At 51.1% G+C, this 18,681-nt stretch overlaps 29 non-coding genes across 29 annotated transcripts; all 29 read left to right on the top strand.

Annotated features, from left to right (window-relative positions):
• Positions 1–94: 94 nt before the first annotated feature.
• On the top strand, positions 95–165 carry TRNAG-CCC (transfer RNA glycine (anticodon CCC)). The gene has a single exon. It is a non-coding gene; the product is annotated as a tRNA-Gly (tRNA).
• Positions 166–730: 565 nt separating this feature from the next.
• Positions 731–801, top strand: TRNAG-GCC (transfer RNA glycine (anticodon GCC)). The gene has a single exon. It is a non-coding gene; the product is annotated as a tRNA-Gly (tRNA).
• Positions 802–1,150: 349 nt separating this feature from the next.
• Positions 1,151–1,221, top strand: TRNAG-CCC (transfer RNA glycine (anticodon CCC)). The gene has a single exon. It is a non-coding gene; the product is annotated as a tRNA-Gly (tRNA).
• Positions 1,222–2,197: 976 nt separating this feature from the next.
• TRNAG-CCC (transfer RNA glycine (anticodon CCC)) lies at positions 2,198–2,268 on the top strand. The gene has a single exon. It is a non-coding gene; the product is annotated as a tRNA-Gly (tRNA).
• A 555-nt stretch (positions 2,269–2,823) lies between these two features.
• Positions 2,824–2,894, top strand: TRNAG-GCC (transfer RNA glycine (anticodon GCC)). The gene has a single exon. It is a non-coding gene; the product is annotated as a tRNA-Gly (tRNA).
• A 350-nt stretch (positions 2,895–3,244) lies between these two features.
• Positions 3,245–3,315, top strand: TRNAG-CCC (transfer RNA glycine (anticodon CCC)). Its single transcript has one exon. It is a non-coding gene; the product is annotated as a tRNA-Gly (tRNA).
• A 565-nt stretch (positions 3,316–3,880) lies between these two features.
• Positions 3,881–3,951, top strand: TRNAG-GCC (transfer RNA glycine (anticodon GCC)). Its single transcript has one exon. It is a non-coding gene; the product is annotated as a tRNA-Gly (tRNA).
• A 341-nt stretch (positions 3,952–4,292) lies between these two features.
• On the top strand, positions 4,293–4,363 carry TRNAG-CCC (transfer RNA glycine (anticodon CCC)). Its single transcript has one exon. It is a non-coding gene; the product is annotated as a tRNA-Gly (tRNA).
• Positions 4,364–4,928: 565 nt separating this feature from the next.
• TRNAG-GCC (transfer RNA glycine (anticodon GCC)) lies at positions 4,929–4,999 on the top strand. The gene has a single exon. It is a non-coding gene; the product is annotated as a tRNA-Gly (tRNA).
• A 349-nt stretch (positions 5,000–5,348) lies between these two features.
• On the top strand, positions 5,349–5,419 carry TRNAG-CCC (transfer RNA glycine (anticodon CCC)). Its single transcript has one exon. It is a non-coding gene; the product is annotated as a tRNA-Gly (tRNA).
• Positions 5,420–7,441: 2,022 nt separating this feature from the next.
• Positions 7,442–7,512, top strand: TRNAG-CCC (transfer RNA glycine (anticodon CCC)). Its single transcript has one exon. It is a non-coding gene; the product is annotated as a tRNA-Gly (tRNA).
• Positions 7,513–8,480: 968 nt separating this feature from the next.
• Positions 8,481–8,551, top strand: TRNAG-CCC (transfer RNA glycine (anticodon CCC)). Its single transcript has one exon. It is a non-coding gene; the product is annotated as a tRNA-Gly (tRNA).
• Positions 8,552–9,106: 555 nt separating this feature from the next.
• Positions 9,107–9,177, top strand: TRNAG-GCC (transfer RNA glycine (anticodon GCC)). The gene has a single exon. It is a non-coding gene; the product is annotated as a tRNA-Gly (tRNA).
• Positions 9,178–9,527: 350 nt separating this feature from the next.
• On the top strand, positions 9,528–9,598 carry TRNAG-CCC (transfer RNA glycine (anticodon CCC)). Its single transcript has one exon. It is a non-coding gene; the product is annotated as a tRNA-Gly (tRNA).
• A 565-nt stretch (positions 9,599–10,163) lies between these two features.
• Positions 10,164–10,234, top strand: TRNAG-GCC (transfer RNA glycine (anticodon GCC)). Its single transcript has one exon. It is a non-coding gene; the product is annotated as a tRNA-Gly (tRNA).
• A 341-nt stretch (positions 10,235–10,575) lies between these two features.
• Positions 10,576–10,646, top strand: TRNAG-CCC (transfer RNA glycine (anticodon CCC)). Its single transcript has one exon. It is a non-coding gene; the product is annotated as a tRNA-Gly (tRNA).
• Positions 10,647–11,614: 968 nt separating this feature from the next.
• On the top strand, positions 11,615–11,685 carry TRNAG-CCC (transfer RNA glycine (anticodon CCC)). The gene has a single exon. It is a non-coding gene; the product is annotated as a tRNA-Gly (tRNA).
• Positions 11,686–12,240: 555 nt separating this feature from the next.
• Positions 12,241–12,311, top strand: TRNAG-GCC (transfer RNA glycine (anticodon GCC)). The gene has a single exon. It is a non-coding gene; the product is annotated as a tRNA-Gly (tRNA).
• Positions 12,312–12,661: 350 nt separating this feature from the next.
• Positions 12,662–12,732, top strand: TRNAG-CCC (transfer RNA glycine (anticodon CCC)). Its single transcript has one exon. It is a non-coding gene; the product is annotated as a tRNA-Gly (tRNA).
• Positions 12,733–13,287: 555 nt separating this feature from the next.
• On the top strand, positions 13,288–13,358 carry TRNAG-GCC (transfer RNA glycine (anticodon GCC)). The gene has a single exon. It is a non-coding gene; the product is annotated as a tRNA-Gly (tRNA).
• Positions 13,359–13,704: 346 nt separating this feature from the next.
• Positions 13,705–13,775, top strand: TRNAG-CCC (transfer RNA glycine (anticodon CCC)). Its single transcript has one exon. It is a non-coding gene; the product is annotated as a tRNA-Gly (tRNA).
• A 555-nt stretch (positions 13,776–14,330) lies between these two features.
• Positions 14,331–14,401, top strand: TRNAG-GCC (transfer RNA glycine (anticodon GCC)). The gene has a single exon. It is a non-coding gene; the product is annotated as a tRNA-Gly (tRNA).
• A 350-nt stretch (positions 14,402–14,751) lies between these two features.
• Positions 14,752–14,822, top strand: TRNAG-CCC (transfer RNA glycine (anticodon CCC)). Its single transcript has one exon. It is a non-coding gene; the product is annotated as a tRNA-Gly (tRNA).
• A 555-nt stretch (positions 14,823–15,377) lies between these two features.
• TRNAG-GCC (transfer RNA glycine (anticodon GCC)) lies at positions 15,378–15,448 on the top strand. The gene has a single exon. It is a non-coding gene; the product is annotated as a tRNA-Gly (tRNA).
• Positions 15,449–15,798: 350 nt separating this feature from the next.
• On the top strand, positions 15,799–15,869 carry TRNAG-CCC (transfer RNA glycine (anticodon CCC)). Its single transcript has one exon. It is a non-coding gene; the product is annotated as a tRNA-Gly (tRNA).
• Positions 15,870–16,434: 565 nt separating this feature from the next.
• TRNAG-GCC (transfer RNA glycine (anticodon GCC)) lies at positions 16,435–16,505 on the top strand. Its single transcript has one exon. It is a non-coding gene; the product is annotated as a tRNA-Gly (tRNA).
• A 341-nt stretch (positions 16,506–16,846) lies between these two features.
• On the top strand, positions 16,847–16,917 carry TRNAG-CCC (transfer RNA glycine (anticodon CCC)). The gene has a single exon. It is a non-coding gene; the product is annotated as a tRNA-Gly (tRNA).
• Positions 16,918–17,482: 565 nt separating this feature from the next.
• Positions 17,483–17,553, top strand: TRNAG-GCC (transfer RNA glycine (anticodon GCC)). Its single transcript has one exon. It is a non-coding gene; the product is annotated as a tRNA-Gly (tRNA).
• Positions 17,554–17,902: 349 nt separating this feature from the next.
• Positions 17,903–17,973, top strand: TRNAG-CCC (transfer RNA glycine (anticodon CCC)). Its single transcript has one exon. It is a non-coding gene; the product is annotated as a tRNA-Gly (tRNA).
• Positions 17,974–18,681: the final 708 nt, after the last annotated feature.

The following is an 18,681-nucleotide window of genomic DNA, read 5'->3' as shown; positions in this document are numbered from 1 at the left end:
TTCAGCAGAAGTCAAGAGTTTACGAGTGACCATTCGCATGGAACTGGCAGGTGTGTTAAATCAAGCGCTCTACCGCAGTAATGCTGCTTGTCAGGCATTGGTAGTTCAGTGGTAGAATTCTCGCTTCCCAAGCGGGAGGCCCGGGTTCGATTCCCGGCCAATGCATGGCACTTTTGTAGACGTGTCTCTTGATATTTTAAAAGGCATGGGAAAAGAAAAATGGAAACGGTAGATAAGATGATTGCATTGCTTGTCTGTTTTCTGCGCAAAGAAAGCACTCTGCTGCCCTCTTTTAGCAGAAGATGGAACTGCAGTTTCAACTTAAGGCGGGAAACCTTCTATTATGCAAATAATTCCCAGAAGACCCCAGAAGCCCAGATTGAAAGGGTGTCAGCCTCGTGTGGCTGCAAAGATATCCCCTGAGTCCTGCAGTAGAAGTCTGGCTTTCCTGAGGCACGGTGCTCAGGGAACTGCACTCAGAGTAGCGACCCATAGAAAGGCCACCCTCATCTACCAGTGTGCTTGCCTCTGTCCACTTTTCCTGTCTATAGAACCTGGCCGTTCGTGGCCGTTCGTGGCCAAGTGAGTGAGAAGGACTGCCAGGGCAGCGCAGCTCCCATTCACCCACCGGAGCTGGCGCCATCCTCATGTCACTGCAGTGCTCTGTTAAATCAGCTGCTCTGGGCTGCAATGCTCCAGAGCACTGTAGCGCCAGTGTGCAGCATGTAAGGCATTGGTGGTTCAGTGGTAGAATTCTCGCCTGCCACGCGGGAGGCCCGGGTTCGATTCCCGGCCAATGCATGAGCGTTTTGCACATGTACCTTTCGTTGACTTTGAAGCATCGTGAAAAGGAAGAGACGGAACAAAAAAACAAGCCTTGATTGCCTTGCTTGCCTTATTTCTGCTACTAGCGATCACTCTGCTGATCCCTTTTAGTAGAAGGGGCCGCTGCGCCTTGACTGGAAGCAGGGCAATCTCAGATTATGAAACAGCTCATAGAGGCCCAGCCCGAGTAGGTGCCAGTCTCACACGTCTGCAAAGGCCTTCAATGAGGCTTTCAGCAGAAGTCAAGAGTTTACGAGTGACCATTCGCATGGAACTGGCAGGTGTGTTAAATCAAGCGCTCTACCGCAGTAATGCTGCTTGTCAGGCATTGGTAGTTCAGTGGTAGAATTCTCGCTTCCCAAGCGGGAGGCCCGGGTTCGATTCCCGGCCAATGCATGGCACTTTTGTAGACGTGTCTCTTGATATTTTAAAAGGCATGGGAAAAGAAAAATGGAAACGGTAGATAAGATGATTGCATTGCTTGTCTGTTTTCTGCGCAAAGAAAGCACTCTGCTGCCCTCTTTTAGCAGAAGATGGAACTGCAGTTTCAACTTAAGGCGGGAAACCTTCTATTATGCAAATAATTCCCAGAAGACCCCAGAAGCCCAGATTGAAAGGGTGTCAGCCTCGTGTGGCTGCAAAGATATCCCCTGAGTCCTGCAGTAGAAGTCTGGCTTTCCTGAGGCACGGTGCTCAGGGAACTGCATCCAGAGTAGCGACCCATACAAAGGCCACCCTCATCTACCAGTGTGCTTGCCTCTGTCCACTTTTCCTGTCTATAGAACCTGGCCGTTCGTGGCCAAGTGAGTGAGAAGGACTGCCAGGGCAGCGCAGCTCCCATTCACCCACCGGAGCTGGCGCCATCCTCATGTCACTGCAGTGCTCTGTTAAATCAGCTGCTCTGGGCTGCAATGCTCCAGAGCACTGTAGCGCCAGTGTGCAGCATGTAAGGCATTGGTGGTTCAGTGGTAGAATTCTCGCCTGCCACGTGGGAGGCCCGGGTTCGATTCCCGGCCAATGCATGAGCGTTTTGCACATGTACCTTTCGTTGACTTTGAAGCATCGTGAAAAGGAAGAGACCGAACAAAAAAACAAGCCTTGATTGCCTTGCTTGCCTTATTTCTGCTACTAGCGATCACTCTGCTGATCCCTTTTAGTAGAAGGGGCCGCTGCGCCTTGACTGGAAGCAGGGCAATCTCAGATTATGCAAACAGCTCATAGAGGCCCAGCCCGAGTAGGTGCCAGTCTCACACGTCTGCAAAGGCCTTCAATGAGGCTTTCAGCAGAAGTCAAGAGTTTACGAGTGACCATTCGCATGGAACTGGCAGGTGTGTTAAATCAAGCGCTCTACCGCAGTAATGCTGCTTGTCAGGCATTGGTAGTTCAGTGGTAGAATTCTCGCTTCCCAAGCGGGAGGCCCGGGTTCGATTCCCGGCCAATGCATGGCACTTTTGTAGACGTGTCTCTTGATATTTTAAAAGGCATGGGAAAAGAAAAATGGAAACGGTAGATAAGATGATTGCATTGCTTGTCTGTTTTCTGCGCAAAGAAAGCACTCTGCTGCCCTCTTTTAGCAGAAGATGGAACTGCAGTTTCAACTTAAGGCGGGAAACCTTCTATTATGCAAATAATTCCCAGAAGACCCCAGAAGCCCAGATTGAAAGGGTGTCAGCCTCGTGTGGCTGCAAAGATATCCCCTGAGTCCTGCAGTAGAAGTCTGGCTTTCCTGAGGCACGGTGCTCAGGGAACTGCACTCAGAGTAGCGACCCATACAAAGGCCACCCTCATCTACCAGTGTGCTTGCCTCTGTCCACTTTTCCTGTCTATAGAACCTGGCCGTTCGTGGCCAAGTGAGTGAGAAGGACTGCCAGGGCAGCGCAGCTCCCATTCACCCAGCGGAGCTGGCGCCATCCTCATGTCACTGCAGTGCTCTGTTAAATCAGCTGCTCTGGGCTGCAATGGTCCAGAGCACTGTAGCGCCAGTGTGCAGCATGTAAGGCATTGGTGGTTCAGTGGTAGAATTCTCGCCTGCCACGCGGGAGGCCCGGGTTCGATTCCCGGCCAATGCATGAGCGTTTTGCACATGTACCTTTCGTTGACTTTGAAGCATCGTGAAAAGGAAGAGATCAAACAAAAAAACAAGCCTTGATTGCCTTGCTTGCCTTATTTCTGCTACTAGCGATCACTCTGCTGATCCCTTTTAGTAGAAGGGGCCCTTGCGCCTTGACTGGAAGCAGGGCAATCTCAGATTATGCAAACAGCTCATAGAGGCCCAGCCCGAGTAGGTGCCAGTCTCACACGTCTGCAAAGGCCTTCAATGAGGCTTTCAGCAGAAGTCAAGAGTTTACGAGTGACCATTCGCATGGAACTGGCAGGTGTGTTAAATCAAGCGCTCTACCGCAGTAATGCTGCTTGTCAAGCATTGGTAGTTCAGTGGTAGAATTCTCGCTTCCCAAGCGGGAGGCCCGGGTTCGATTCCCGGCCAATGCATGGCACTTTTGTAGACGTGTCTCTTGATATTTTAAAAGGCATGGGAAAAGAAAAATGGAAACGGTAGATAAGATGATTGCATTGCTTGTCTGTTTTCTGCGCAAAGAAAGCACTCTGCTGCCCTCTTTTAGCAGAAGATGGAACTGCAGTTTCAACTTAAGGCGGGAAACCTTCTATTATGCAAATAATTCCCAGAAGACCCCAGAAGCCCAGATTGAAAGGGTGTCAGCCTCGTGTGGCTGCAAAGATATCCCCTGAGTCCTGCAGTAGAAGTCTGGCTTTCCTTAGGCACGGTGCTCAGGGAACTGCACTCAGAGTAGCGACCCATACAAAGGCCACCCTCATCTACCAGTGTGCTTGCCTCTGTCCACTTTTCCTGTCTATAGAACCTGGCCGTTCGTGGCCGTTTGTGGCCAAGTGAGTGAGAAGGACTGCCAGGGCAGCGCAGCTCCCATTCACCCACCGGAGCTGGCGCCATCCTCATGTCACTGCAGTGCTCTGTTAAATCAGCTGCTCTGGGCTGCAATGCTCCAGAGCACTGTAGCGCCAGTGTGCAGCATGTAAGGCATTGGTGGTTCAGTGGTAGAATTCTCGCCTGCCACGCGGGAGGCCCGGGTTCGATTCCCGGCCAATGCATGAGCGTTTTGCACATGTACCTTTCGTTGACTTTGAAGCATCGTGAAAAGGAAGAGACCGAACAAAAAAACAAGCCTTGCTTGCCTTATTTCTGCTACTAGCGATCACTCTGCTGATCCCTTTTAGTAGAAGGGGCCGCTGCGCCTTGACTGGAAGCAGGGCAATCTCAGATTATGCAAACAGCTCATAGAGTCCCAGCCCGAGTAGGTGCCAGTCTCACACGTCTGCAAAGGCCTTCAATGAGGCTTTCAGCAGAAGTCAAGAGTTTACGAGTGACCATTCGCATGGAACTGGCAGGTGTGTTAAATCAAGCGCTCTACCGCAGTAATGCTGCTTGTCAGGCATTGGTAGTTCAGTGGTAGAATTCTCGCTTCCCAAGCGGGAGGCCCGGGTTCGATTCCCGGCCAATGCATGGCACTTTTGTAGACGTGTCTCTTGATATTTTAAAAGGCATGGGAAAAGAAAAATGGAAACGGTAGATAAGATGATTGCATTGCTTGTCTGTTTTCTGCGCAAAGAAAGCACTCTGCTGCCCTCTTTTAGCAGAAGATGGAACTGCAGTTTCAACTTAAGGCGGGAAACCTTCTATTATGCAAATAATTCCCAGAAGACCCCAGAAGCCCAGATTGAAAGGGTGTCAGCCTCGTGTGGCTGCAAAGATATCCCCTGAGTCCTGCAGTAGAAGTCTGGCTTTCCTGAGGCACGGTGCTCAGGGAACTGCACTCAGAGTAGCGACCCATACAAAGGCCACCCTCATCTACCAGTGTGCTTGCCTCTGTCCACTTTTCCTGTCTATAGAACCTGGCCGTTCGTGGCCGTTCGTGGCCAAGTGAGTGAGAAGGACTGCCAGGGCAGCGCAGCTCCCATTCACCCACCGGAGCTGGCGCCATCCTCATGTCACTGCAGTGCTCTGTTAAATCAGCTGCTCTGGGCTGCAATGCTCCAGAGCACTGTAGCGCCAGTGTGCAGCATGTAAGGCATTGGTGGTTCAGTGGTAGAATTCTCGCCTGCCACGCGGGAGGCCCGGGTTCGATTCCCGGCCAATGCATGAGCGTTTTGCACATGTACCTTTCGTTGACTTTGAAGCATCGTGAAAAGGAAGAGACGGAACAAAAAAACAAGCCTTGATTGCCTTGCTTGCCTTATTTCTGCTACTAGCGATCACTCTGCTGATCCCTTTTAGTAGAAGGGGCCGCTGCGCCTTGACTGGAAGCAGGGCAATCTCAGATTATGAAACAGCTCATAGAGGCCCAGCCCGAGTAGGTGCCAGTCTCACACGTCTGCAAAGGCCTTCAATGAGGCTTTCAGCAGAAGTCAAGAGTTTACGAGTGACCATTCGCATGGAACTGGCAGGTGTGTTAAATCAAGCGCTCTACCGCAGTAATGCTGCTTGTCAGGCATTGGTAGTTCAGTGGTAGAATTCTCGCTTCCCAAGCGGGAGGCCCGGGTTCGATTCCCGGCCAATGCATGGCACTTTTGTAGACGTGTCTCTTGATATTTTAAAAGGCATGGGAAAAGAAAAATGGAAACGGTAGATAAGATGATTGCATTGCTTGTCTGTTTTCTGCGCAAAGAAAGCACTCTGCTGCCCTCTTTTAGCAGAAGATGGAACTGCAGTTTCAACTTAAGGCGGGAAACCTTCTATTATGCAAATAATTCCCAGAAGACCCCAGAAGCCCAGATTGAAAGGGTGTCAGCCTCGTGTGGCTGCAAAGATATCCCCTGAGTCCTGCAGTAGAAGTCTGGCTTTCCTGAGGCACGGTGCTCAGGGAACTGCATCCAGAGTAGCGACCCATACAAAGGCCACCCTCATCTACCAGTGTGCTTGCCTCTGTCCACTTTTCCTGTCTATAGAACCTGGCCGTTCGTGGCCAAGTGAGTGAGAAGGACTGCCAGGGCAGCGCAGCTCCCATTCACCCACCGGAGCTGGCGCCATCCTCATGTCACTGCAGTGCTCTGTTAAATCAGCTGCTCTGGGCTGCAATGCTCCAGAGCACTGTAGCGCCAGTGTGCAGCATGTAAGGCATTGGTGGTTCAGTGGTAGAATTCTCGCCTGCCACGTGGGAGGCCCGGGTTCGATTCCCGGCCAATGCATGAGCGTTTTGCACATGTACCTTTCGTTGACTTTGAAGCATCGTGAAAAGGAAGAGACCGAACAAAAAAACAAGCCTTGATTGCCTTGCTTGCCTTATTTCTGCTACTAGCGATCACTCTGCTGATCCCTTTTAGTAGAAGGGGCCGCTGCGCCTTGACTGGAAGCAGGGCAATCTCAGATTATGCAAACAGCTCATAGAGGCCCAGCCCGAGTAGGTGCCAGTCTCACACGTCTGCAAAGGCCTTCAATGAGGCTTTCAGCAGAAGTCAAGAGTTTACGAGTGACCATTCGCATGGAACTGGCAGGTGTGTTAAATCAAGCGCTCTACCGCAGTAATGCTGCTTGTCAGGCATTGGTAGTTCAGTGGTAGAATTCTCGCTTCCCAAGCGGGAGGCCCGGGTTCGATTCCCCGCCAATGCATGGCACTTTTGTAGACGTGTCTCTTGATATTTTAAAAGGCATGGGAAAAGAAAAATGGAAACGGTAGATAAGATGATTGCATTGCTTGTCTGTTTTCTGCGCAAAGAAAGCACTCTGCTGCCCTCTTTTAGCAGAAGATGGAACTGCAGTTTCAACTTAAGGCGGGAAACCTTCTATTATGCAAATAATTCCCAGAAGACCCCAGAAGCCCAGATTGAAAGGGTGTCAGCCTCGTGTGGCTGCAAAGATATCCCCTGAGTCCTGCAGTAGAAGTCTGGCTTTCCTGAGGCACGGTGCTCAGGGAACTGCACTCAGAGTAGCGACCCATACAAAGGCCACCCTCATCTACCAGTGTGCTTGCCTCTGTCCACTTTTCCTGTCTATAGAACCTGGCCGTTCGTGGCCAAGTGAGTGAGAAGGACTGCCAGGGCAGCGCAGCTCCCATTCACCCACCGGAGCTGGCGCCATCCTCATGTCACTGCAGTGCTCTGTTAAATCAGCTGCTCTGGGCTGCAATGCTCCAGAGCACTGTAGCGCCAGTGTGCAGCATGTAAGGCATTGGTGGTTCAGAGGTAGAATTCTCGCCTGCCACGCGGGAGGCCCGGGTTCGATTCCCGGCCAATGCATGAGCGTTTTGCACATGTACCTTTCGTTGACTTTGAAGCATCGTGAAAAGGAAGAGACGGAACAAAAAAACAAGCCTTGATTGCCTTGCTTGCCTTATTTCTGCTACTAGCGATCACTCTGCTGATCCCTTTTAGTAGAAGGGGCCGCTGCGCCTTGACTGGAAGCAGGGCAATCTCAGATTATGAAACAGCTCATAGAGGCCCAGCCCGAGTAGGTGCCAGTCTCACACGTCTGCAAAGGCCTTCAATGAGGCTTTCAGCAGAAGTCAAGAGTTTACGAGTGACCATTCGCATGGAACTGGCAGGTGTGTTAAATCAAGCGCTCTACCGCAGTAATGCTGCTTGTCAGGCATTGGTAGTTCAGTGGTAGAATTCTCGCTTCCCAAGCGGGAGGCCCGGGTTCGATTCCCGGCCAATGCATGGCACTTTTGTAGACGTGTCTCTTGATATTTTAAAAGGCATGGGAAAAGAAAAATGGAAACGGTAGATAAGATGATTGCATTGCTTGTCTGTTTTCTGCGCAAAGAAAGCACTCTGCTGCCCTCTTTTAGCAGAAGATGGAACTGCAGTTTCAACTTAAGGCGGGAAACCTTCTATTATGCAAATAATTCCCAGAAGACCCCAGAAGCCCAGATTGAAAGGGTGTCAGCCTCGTGTGGCTGCAAAGATATCCCCTGAGTCCTGCAGTAGAAGTCTGGCTTTCCTGAGGCACGGTGCTCAGGGAACTGCATCCAGAGTAGCGACCCATACAAAGGCCACCCTCATCTACCAGTGTGCTTGCCTCTGTCCACTTTTCCTGTCTATAGAACCTGGCCGTTCGTGGCCAAGTGAGTGAGAAGGACTGCCAGGGCAGCGCAGCTCCCATTCACCCACCGGAGCTGGCGCCATCCTCATGTCACTGCAGTGCTCTGTTAAATCAGCTGCTCTGGGCTGCAATGCTCCAGAGCACTGTAGCGCCAGTGTGCAGCATGTAAGGCATTGGTGGTTCAGTGGTCGAATTCTCGCCTGCCACGTGGGAGGCGATTCCCGGCCAATGCATGAGCGTTTTGCACATGTACCTTTCGTTGACTTTGAAGCATCGTGAAAAGGAAGAGACCGAACAAAAAAACAAGCCTTGATTGCCTTGCTTGCCTTATTTCTGCTACTAGCGATCACTCTGCTGATCCCTTTTAGTAGAAGGGGCCGCTGCGCCTTGACTGGAAGCAGGGCAATCTCAGATTATGCAAACAGCTCATAGAGGCCCAGCCCGAGTAGGTGCCAGTCTCACACGTCTGCAAAGGCCTTCAATGAGGCTTTCAGCAGAAGTCAAGAGTTTACGAGTGACCATTCGCACGGAACTGGCAGGTGTGTTAAATCAAGCGCTCTACCGCAGTAATGCTGCTTGTCAGGCATTGGTAGTTCAGTGGTAGAATTCTCGCTTCCCAAGCGGGAGGCCCGGGTTCGATTCCCGGCCAATGCATGGCACTTTTGTAGACGTGTCTCTTGATATTTTAAAAGGCATGGGAAAAGAAAAATGGAAACGGTAGATAAGATGATTGCATTGCTTGTCTGTTTTCTGCGCAAAGAAAGCACTCTGCTGCCCTCTTTTAGCAGAAGATGGAACTGCAGTTTCAACTTAAGGCGGGAAACCTTCTATTATGCAAATAATTCCCAGAAGACCCCAGAAGCCCAGATTGAAAGGGTGTCAGCCTCGTGTGGCTGCAAAGATATCCCCTGAGTCCTGCAGTAGAAGTCTGGCTTTCCTGAGGCACGGTGCTCAGGGAACTGCACTCAGAGTAGCGACCCATACAAAGGCCACCCTCATCTACCAGTGTGCTTGCCTCTGTCCACTTTTCCTGTCTATAGAACCTGGCCGTTCGTGGCCAAGTGAGTGAGAAGGACTGCCAGGGCAGCGCAGCTCCCATTCACCCACCGGAGCTGGCGCCATCCTCATGTCACTGCAGTGCTCTGTTAAATCAGCTGCTCTGGGCTGCAATGGTCCAGAGCACTGTAGCGCCAGTGTGCAGCATGTAAGGCATTGGTGGTTCAGTGGTAGAATTCTCGCCTGCCACGCGGGAGGCCCGGGTTCGATTCCCGGCCAATGCATGAGCGTTTTGCACATGTACCTTTCGTTGACTTTGAAGCATCGTGAAAAGGAAGAGATCAAACAAAAAAACAAGCCTTGATTGCCTTGCTTACCTTATTTCTGCTACTAGCGATCACTCTGCTGATCCCTTTTAGTAGAAGGGGCCCTTGCGCCTTGACTGGAAGCAGGGCAATCTCAGATTATGCAAACAGCTCATAGAGGCCCAGCCCGAATAGGTGCCAGTCTCACACGTCTGCAAAGGCCTTCAATGAGGCTTTCAGCAGAAGTCAAGAGTTTACGAGTGACCATTCGCATGGAACTGGCAGGTGTGTTAAATCAAGCGCTCTACCGCAGTAATGCTGCTTGTCAAGCATTGGTAGTTCAGTGGTAGAATTCTCGCTTCCCAAGCGGGAGGCCCGGGTTCGATTCCCGGCCAATGCATGGCACTTTTGTAGACGTGTCTCTTGATATTTTAAAAGGCATGGGAAAAGAAAAATGGAAACGGTAGATAAGATGATTGCATTGCTTGTCTGTTTTCTGCGCAAAGAAAGCACTCTGCTGCCCTCTTTTAGCAGAAGATGGAACTGCAGTTTCAACTTAAGGCGGGAAACCTTCTATTATGCAAATAATTCCCAGAAGACCCCAGAAGCCCAGATTGAAAGGGTGTCAGCCTCGTGTGGCTGCAAAGATATCCCCTGAGTCCTGCAGTAGAAGTCTGGCTTTCCTTAGGCACGGTGCTCAGGGAACTGCACTCAGAGTAGCGACCCATACAAAGGCCACCCTCATCTACCAGTGTGCTTGCCTCTGTCCACTTTTCCTGTCTATAGAACCTGGCCGTTCGTGGCCGTTCGTGGCCAAGTGAGTGAGAAGGACTGCCAGGGCAGCGCAGCTCCCATTCACCCACCGGAGCTGGCGCCATCCTCATGTCACTGCAGTGCTCTGTTAAATCAGCTGCTCTGGGCTGCAATGCTCCAGAGCACTGTAGCGCCAGTGTGCAGCATGTAAGGCATTGGTGGTTCAGTGGTAGAATTCTCGCCTGCCACGCGGGAGGCCCGGGTTCGATTCCCGGCCAATGCATGAGCGTTTTGCACATGTACCTTTCGTTGACTTTGAAGCATCGTGAAAAGGAAGAGACCGAACAAAAAAACAAGCCTTGCTTGCCTTATTTCTGCTACTAGCGATCACTCTGCTGATCCCTTTTAGTAGAAGGGGCCGCTGCGCCTTGACTGGAAGCAGGGCAATCTCAGCTTATGCAAACAGCTCATAGAGGCCCAGCCCGAGTAGGTGCCAGTCTCACACGTCTGCAAAGGCCTTCAATGAGGCTTTCAGCAGAAGTCAAGAGTTTACGAGTGACCATTCGCATGGAACTGGCAGGTGTGTTAAATCAAGCGCTCTACCGCAGTAATGCTGCTTGTCAGGCATTGGTAGTTCAGTGGTAGAATTCTCGCTTCCCAAGCGGGAGGCCCGGGTTCGATTCCCGGCCAATGCATGGCACTTTTGTAGACGTGTTTCTTGATATTTTAAAAGGCATGGGAAAAGAAAAATGGAAACGGTAGATAAGATGATTGCATTGCTTGTCTGTTTTCTGCGCAAAGAAAGCACTCTGCTGCCCTCTTTTAGCAGAAGATGGAACTGCAGTTTCAACTTAAGGCGGGAAACCTTCTATTATGCAAATAATTCCCAGAAGACCCCAGAAGCCCAGATTGAAAGGGTGTCAGCCTCGTGTGGCTGCAAAGATATCCCCTGAGTCCTGCAGTAGAAGTCTGGCTTTCCTGAGGCACGGTGCTCAGGGAACTGCACTCAGAGTAGCGACCCATACAAAGGCCACCCTCATCTACCAGTGTGCTTGCCTCTGTCCACTTTTCCTGTCTATAGAAACTGGCCGTTCGTGGCCAAGTGAGTGAGAAGGACTGCCAGGGCAGCGCAGCTCCCATTCACCCACCGGAGCTGGCGCCATCCTCATGTCACTGCAGTGCTCTGTTAAATCAGCTGCTCTGGGCTGCAATGCTCCAGAGCACTGTAGCGCCAGTGTGCAGCATGTAAGGCATTGGTGGTTCAGTGGTAGAATTCTCGCCTGCCACGTGGGAGGCGATTCCCGGCCAATGCATGAGCGTTTTGCACATGTACCTTTCGTTGACTTTGAAGCATCGTGAAAAGGAAGAGACCGAACAAAAAAACAAGCCTTGATTGCCTTGCTTGCCTTATTTCTGCTACTAGCGATCACTCTGCTGATCCCTTTTAGTAGAAGGGGCCGCTGCGCCTTGACTGGAAGCAGGGCAATCTCAGATTATGCAAACAGCTCATAGAGGCCCAGCCCGAGTAGGTGCCAGTCTCACACGTCTGCAAAGGCCTTCAATGAGGCTTTCAGCAGAAGTCAAGAGTTTACGAGTGACCATTCGCACGGAACTGGCAGGTGTGTTAAATCAAGCGCTCTACCGCAGTAATGCTGCTTGTCAGGCATTGGTAGTTCAGTGGTAGAATTCTCGCTTCCCAAGCGGGAGGCCCGGGTTCGATTCCCGGCCAATGCATGGCACTTTTGTAGACGTGTCTCTTGATATTTTAAAAGGCATGGGAAAAGAAAAATGGAAACGGTAGATAAGATGATTGCATTGCTTGTCTGTTTTCTGCGCAAAGAAAGCACTCTGCTGCCCTCTTTTAGCAGAAGATGGAACTGCAGTTTCAACTTAAGGCGGGAAACCTTCTATTATGCAAATAATTCCCAGAAGACCCCAGAAGCCCAGATTGAAAGGGTGTCAGCCTCGTGTGGCTGCAAAGATATCCCCTGAGTCCTGCAGTAGAAGTCTGGCTTTCCTGAGGCACGGTGCTCAGGGAACTGCACTCAGAGTAGCGACCCATACAAAGGCCACCCTCATCTACCAGTGTGCTTGCCTCTGTCCACTTTTCCTGTCTATAGAACCTGGCCGTTCGTGGCCAAGTGAGTGAGAAGGACTGCCAGGGCAGCGCAGCTCCCATTCACCCACCGGAGCTGGCGCCATCCTCATGTCACTGCAGTGCTCTGTTAAATCAGCTGCTCTGGGCTGCAATGGTCCAGAGCACTGTAGCGCCAGTGTGCAGCATGTAAGGCATTGGTGGTTCAGTGGTAGAATTCTCGCCTGCCACGCGGGAGGCCCGGGTTCGATTCCCGGCCAATGCATGAGCGTTTTGCACATGTACCTTTCGTTGACTTTGAAGCATCGTGAAAAGGAAGAGATCAAACAAAAAAACAAGCCTTGATTGCCTTGCTTGCCTTATTTCTGCTACTAGCGATCACTCTGCTGATCCCTTTTAGTAGAAGGGGCCGCTGCGCCTTGACTGGAAGCAGGGAAATCTCAGATTATGCAAACAGCTCATAGAGGCCCAGCTCGAGTAGGTGCCAGTCTCACACGTCTGCAAAGGCCTTCAATGAGGCTTTCAGCAGAAGTCAAGAGTTTACGAGTGACCATTCGCATGGAACTGGCAGGTGTGTTAAATCAAGCGCTCTACCGCAGTAATGCTGCTTGTCAAGCATTGGTAGTTCAGTGGTAGAATTCTCGCTTCCCAAGCGGGAGGCCCGGGTTCGATTCCCGGCCAATGCATGGCACTTTTGTAGACGTGTCTCTTGATATTTTAAAAAGCATGGGAAAAGAAAAATGGAAACGGTAGATAAGATGATTGCATTGCTTGTCTGTTTTCTGCGCAAAGAAAGCACTCTGCTGCCCTCTTTTAGCAGAAGATGGAACTGCAGTTTCAACTTAAGGCGGGAAACCTTCTATTATGCAAATAATTCCCAGAAGACCCCAGAAGCCCAGATTGAAAGGGTGTCAGCCTCGTGTGGCTGCAAAGATATCCACTGAGTCCTGCAGTAGAAGTCTGGCTTTCCTGAGGCACGGTGCTCAGGGAACTGCACTCAGAGTAGCGACCCATACAAAGGCCACCCTCATCTACCAGTGTGCTTGCCTCTGTCCACTTTTCCTGTCTATAGAAACTGGCCGTTCGTGGCCAAGTGAGTGAGAAGGACTGCCAGGGCAGCGCAGCTCCCATTCACCCACCGGAGCTGGCGCCATCCTCATGTCACTGCAGTGCTCTGTTAAATCAGCTGCTCTGGGCTGCAATGCTCCAGAGCACTGTAGCGCCAGTGTGCAGCATGTGAGGCATTGGTGGTTCAGTGGTAGAATTCTCGCCTGCCACGCGGGAGGCCCGGGTTCGATTCCCGGCCAATGCATGAGCGTTTTGCACATGTACCTTTCGTTGACTTTGAAGCATCGTGAAAAGGAAGAGACGGAACAAAAAAACAAGCCTTGATTGCCTTGCTTGCCTTATTTCTGCTACTAGCGATCACTCTGCTGATCCCTTTTAGTAGAAGGGGCCGCTGCGCCTTGACTGGAAGCAGGGCAATCTCAGATTATGAAACAGCTCATAGAGGCCCAGCCCGAGTAGGTGCCAGTCTCACACGTCTGCAGCCTTCAATGAGGCTTTCAGCAGAAGTCAAGAGTTTACGAGTGACCATTCGCATGGAACTGGCAGGTGTGTTAAATCAAGCGCTCTACCGCAGTAATGCTGCTTGTCAGGCATTGGTAGTTCAGTGGTAGAATTCTCGCTTCCCAAGCGGGAGGCCCGGGTTCGATTCCCGGCCAATGCATGGCACTTTTGTAGACGTGTCTCTTGATATTTTAAAAGGCATGGGAAAAGAAAAATGGAAACGTTAGATAAGATGATTGCATTGCTTGTCTGTTTTCTGCGCAAAGAAAGCACTCTGCTGCCCTCTTTTAGCAGAAGATGGAACTGCAGTTTCAACTTAAGGCGGGAAACCTTCTATTATGCAAATAATTCCCAGAAGACCCCAGAAGCCCAGATTGAAAGGGTGTCAGCCTCGTGTGGCTGCAAAGATATCCCCTGAGTCCTGCAGTAGAAGTCTGGCTTTCCTGAGGCACGGTGCTCAGGGAACTGCATCCAGAGTAGCGACCCATACAAAGGCCACCCTCATCTACCAGTGTGCTTGCCTCTGTCCACTTTTCCTGTCTATAGAACCTGGCCGTTCGTGGCCAAGTGAGTGAGAAGGACTGCCAGGGCAGCGCAGCTCCCATTCACCCACCGGAGCTGGCGCCATCCTCATGTCACTGCAGTGCTCTGTTAAATCAGCTGCTCTGGGCTGCAATGCTCCAGAGCACTGTAGCGCCAGTGTGCAGCATGTAAGGCATTGGTGGTTCAGTGGTAGAATTCTCGCCTGCCACGCGGGAGGCCCGGGTTCGATTCCCGGCCAATGCATGAGCGTTTTGCACATGTACCTTTCGTTGACTTTGAAGCATCGTGAAAAGGAAGAGACCGAACAAAAAAACAAGCCTTGATTGCCTTGCTTGCCTTATTTCTGCTACTAGCGATCACTCTGCTGATCCCTTTTAGTAGAAGGGGCCGCTGCGCCTTGACTGGAAGCAGGGCAATCTCAGATTATGCAAACAGCTCATAGAGGCCCAGCCCGAGTAGGTGCCAGTCTCACACGTCTGCAAAGGCCTTCAATGAGGCTTTCAGCAGAAGTCAAGAGTTTACGAGTGACCATTCGCATGGAACTGGCAGGTGTGTTAAATCAAGCGCTCTACCGCAGTAATGCTGCTTGTCAGGCATTGGTAGTTCAGTGGTAGAATTCTCGCTTCCCAAGCGGGAGGCCCGGGTTCGATTCCCGGCCAATGCATGGCACTTTTGTAGACGTGTCTCTTGATATTTTAAAAGGCATGGGAAAAGAAAAATGGAAACGGTAGATAAGATGATTGCATTGCTTGTCTGTTTTCTGCGCAAAGAAAGCACTCTGCTGCCCTCTTTTAGCAGAAGATGGAACTGCAGTTTCAACTTAAGGCGGGAAACCTTCTATTATGCAAATAATTCCCAGAAGACCCCAGAAGCCCAGATTGAAAGGGTGTCAGCCTCGTGTGGCTGCAAAGATATCCCCTGAGTCCTGCAGTAGAAGTCTGGCTTTCCTGAGGCACGGTGCTCAGGGAACTGCACTCAGAGTAGCGACCCATACAAAGGCCACCCTCATCTACCAGTGTGCTTGCCTCTGTCCACTTTTCCTGTCTATAGAACCTGGCCGTTCGTGGCCAAGTGAGTGAGAAGGACTGCCAGGGCAGCGCAGCTCCCATTCACCCACCGGAGCTGGCGCCATCCTCATGTCACTGCAGTGCTCTGTTAAATCAGCTGCTCTGGGCTGCAATGGTCCAGAGCACTGTAGCGCCAGTGTGCAGCATGTAAGGCATTGGTGGTTCAGTGGTAGAATTCTCGCCTGCCACGCGGGAGGCCCGGGTTCGATTCCCGGCCAATGCATGAGCGTTTTGCACATGTACCTTTCGTTGACTTTGAAGCATCGTGAAAAGGAAGAGATCAAACAAAAAAACAAGCCTTGATTGCCTTGCTTGCCTTATTTCTGCTACTAGCGATCACTCTGCTGATCCCTTTTAGTAGAAGGGGCCGCTGCGCCTTGACTGGAAGCAGGGCAATCTCAGATTATGCAAACAGCTCATAGAGGCCCAGCCCGAGTAGGTGCCAGTCTCACACGTCTGCAAAGGCCTTCAATGAGGCTTTCAGCAGAAGTCAAGAGTTTACGAGTGACCATTCGCATGGAACTGGCAGGTGTGTTAAATCAAGCGCTCTACCGCAGTAATGCTGCTTGTCAAGCATTGGTAGTTCAGTGGTAGAATTCTCGCTTCCCAAGCGTGAGGCCCGGGTTCGATTCCCGGCCAATGCATGGCACTTTTGTAGACGTGTCTCTTGATATTTTAAAAGGCATGGGAAAAGAAAAATGGAAACGGTAGATAAGATGATTGCATTGCTTGTCTGTTTTCTGCGCAAAGAAAGCACTCTGCTGCCCTCTTTTAGCAGAAGATGGAACTGCAGTTTCAACTTAAGGCGGGATACCTTCTATTATGCAAATAATTCCCAGAAGACCCCAGAAGCCCAGATTGAAAGGGTGTCAGCCTCGTGTGGCTGCAAAGATATCCCCTGAGTCCTGCAGTAGAAGTCTGGCTTTCCTTAGGCACGGTGCTCAGGGAACTGCACTCAGAGTAGCGACCCATACAAAGGCCACCCTCATCTACCAGTGTGCTTGCCTCTGTCCACTTTTCCTGTCTATAGAACCTGGCCGTTCGTGGCCGTTCGTGGCCAAGTGAGTGAGAAGGACTGCCAGGGCAGCACAGCTCCCATTCACCCACCGGAGCTGGCGCCATCCTCATGTCACTGCAGTGCTCTGTTAAATCAGCTGCTCTGGGCTGCAATGCTCCAGAGCACTGTAGCGCCAGTGTGCAGCATGTAAGGCATTGGTGGTTCAGTGGTAGAATTCTCGCCTGCCACGCGGGAGGCCCGGGTTCGATTCCCGGCCAATGCATGAGCGTTTTGCACATGTACCTTTCGTTGACTTTGAAGCATCGTGAAAAGGAAGAGACCGAACAAAAAAACAAGCCTTGCTTGCCTTATTTCTGCTACTAGCGATCACTCTGCTGATCCCTTTTAGTAGAAGGGGCCGCTGCGCCTTGACTGGAAGCAGGGCAATCTCAGATTATGCAAACAGCTCATAGAGGCCCAGCCCGAGTAGGTGCCAGTCTCACACGTCTGCAAAGGCCTTCAATGAGGCTTTCAGCAGAAGTCAAGAGTTTACGAGTGACCATTCGCATGGAACTGGCAGGTGTGTTAAATCAAGCGCTCTACCGCAGTAATGCTGCTTGTCAGGCATTGGTAGTTCAGTGGTAGAATTCTCGCTTCCCAAGCGGGAGGCCCGGGTTCGATTCCCGGCCAATGCATGGCACTTTTGTAGACGTGTCTCTTGATATTTTAAAAGGCATGGGAAAAGAAAAATGGAAACGGTAGATAAGATGATTGCATTGCTTGTCTGTTTTCTGCGCAAAGAAAGCACTCTGCTGCCCTCTTTTAGCAGAAGATGGAACTGCAGTTTCAACTTAAGGCGGGAAACCTTCTATTATGCAAATAATTCCCAGAAGACCCCAGAAGCCCAGATTGAAAGGGTGTCAGCCTCGTGTGGCTGCAAAGATATCCCCTGAGTCCTGCAGTAGAAGTCTGGCTTTCCTGAGGCACGGTGCTCAGGGAACTGCACTCAGAGTAGCGACCCATACAAAGGCCACCCTCATCTACCAGTGTGCTTGCCTCTGTCCACTTTTCCTGTCTATAGAACCTGGCCGTTCGTGGCCGTTCGTGGCCAAGTGAGTGAGAAGGACTGCCAGGGCAGCGCAGCTCCCATTCACCCACCGGAGCTGGCGCCATCCTCATGTCACTGCAGTGCTCTGTTAAATCAGCTGCTCTGGGCTGCAATGCTCCAGAGCACTGTAGCGCCAGTGTGCAGCATGTAAGGCATTGGTGGTTCAGTGGTAGAATTCTCGCCTGCCACGCGGGAGGCCCGGGTTCGATTCCCGGCCAATGCATGAGCGTTTTGCACATGTACCTTTCGTTGACTTTGAAGCATCGTGAAAAGGAAGAGACGGAACAAAAAAACAAGCCTTGATTGCCTTGCTTGCCTTATTTCTGCTACTAGCGATCACTCTGCTGATCCCTTTTAGTAGAAGGGGCCGCTGCGCCTTGACTGGAAGCAGGGCAATCTCAGATTATGAAACAGCTCATAGAGGCCCAGCCCGAGTAGGTGCCAGTCTCACACGTCTGCAAAGGCCTTCAATGAGGCTTTCAGCAGAAGTCAAGAGTTTACGAGTGACCATTCGCATGGAACTGGCAGGTGTGTTAAATCAAGCGCTCTACCGCAGTAATGCTGCTTGTCAGGCATTGGTAGTTCAGTGGTAGAATTCTCGCTTCCCAAGCGGGAGGCCCGGGTTCGATTCCCGGCCAATGCATGGCACTTTTGTAGACGTGTCTCTTGATATTTTAAAAGGCATGGGAAAAGAAAAATGGAAACGGTAGATAAGATGATTGCATTGCTTGTCTGTTTTCTGCGCAAAGAAAGCACTCTGCTGCCCTCTTTTAGCAGAAGATGGAACTGCAGTTTCAACTTAAGGCGGGAAACCTTCTATTATGCAAATAATTCCCAGAAGACCCCAGAAGCCCAGATTGAAAGGGTGTCAGCCTCGTGTGGCTGCAAAGATATCCCCTGAGTCCTGCAGTAGAAGTCTGGCTTTCCTGAGGCACGGTGCTCAGGGAACTGCATCCAGAGTAGCGACCCATACAAAGGCCACCCTCATCTACCAGTGTGCTTGCCTCTGTCCACTTTTCCTGTCTATAGAACCTGGCCGTTCGTGGCCAAGTGAGTGAGAAGGACTGCCAGGGCAGCGCAGCTCCCATTCACCCACCGGAGCTGGCGCCATCCTCATGTCACTGCAGTGCTCTGTTAAATCAGCTGCTCTGGGCTGCAATGCTCCAGAGCACTGTAGCGCCAGTGTGCAGCATGTAAGGCATTGGTGGTTCAGTGGTAGAATTCTCGCCTGCCACTTGGGAGGCCCGGGTTCGATTCCCGGCCAATGCATGAGCGTTTTGCACATGTACCTTTCGTTGACTTTGAAGCATCGTGAAAAGGAAGAGACCGAACAAAAAAACAAGCCTTGATT

The sequence above is a fragment of the Ambystoma mexicanum genome, chromosome 1p (genome assembly GCF_040938575.1).
Source record: "Ambystoma mexicanum isolate Mex_15411 chromosome 1p, UKY_AmexF1_1, whole genome shotgun sequence".
In the NCBI taxonomy this organism is placed as follows: domain Eukaryota; kingdom Metazoa; phylum Chordata; class Amphibia; order Caudata; family Ambystomatidae; genus Ambystoma; species Ambystoma mexicanum.
The sequence above is the reverse complement of the archived record's forward strand: the minus strand, read 5'-3'. Positions and strand labels throughout refer to the sequence as shown.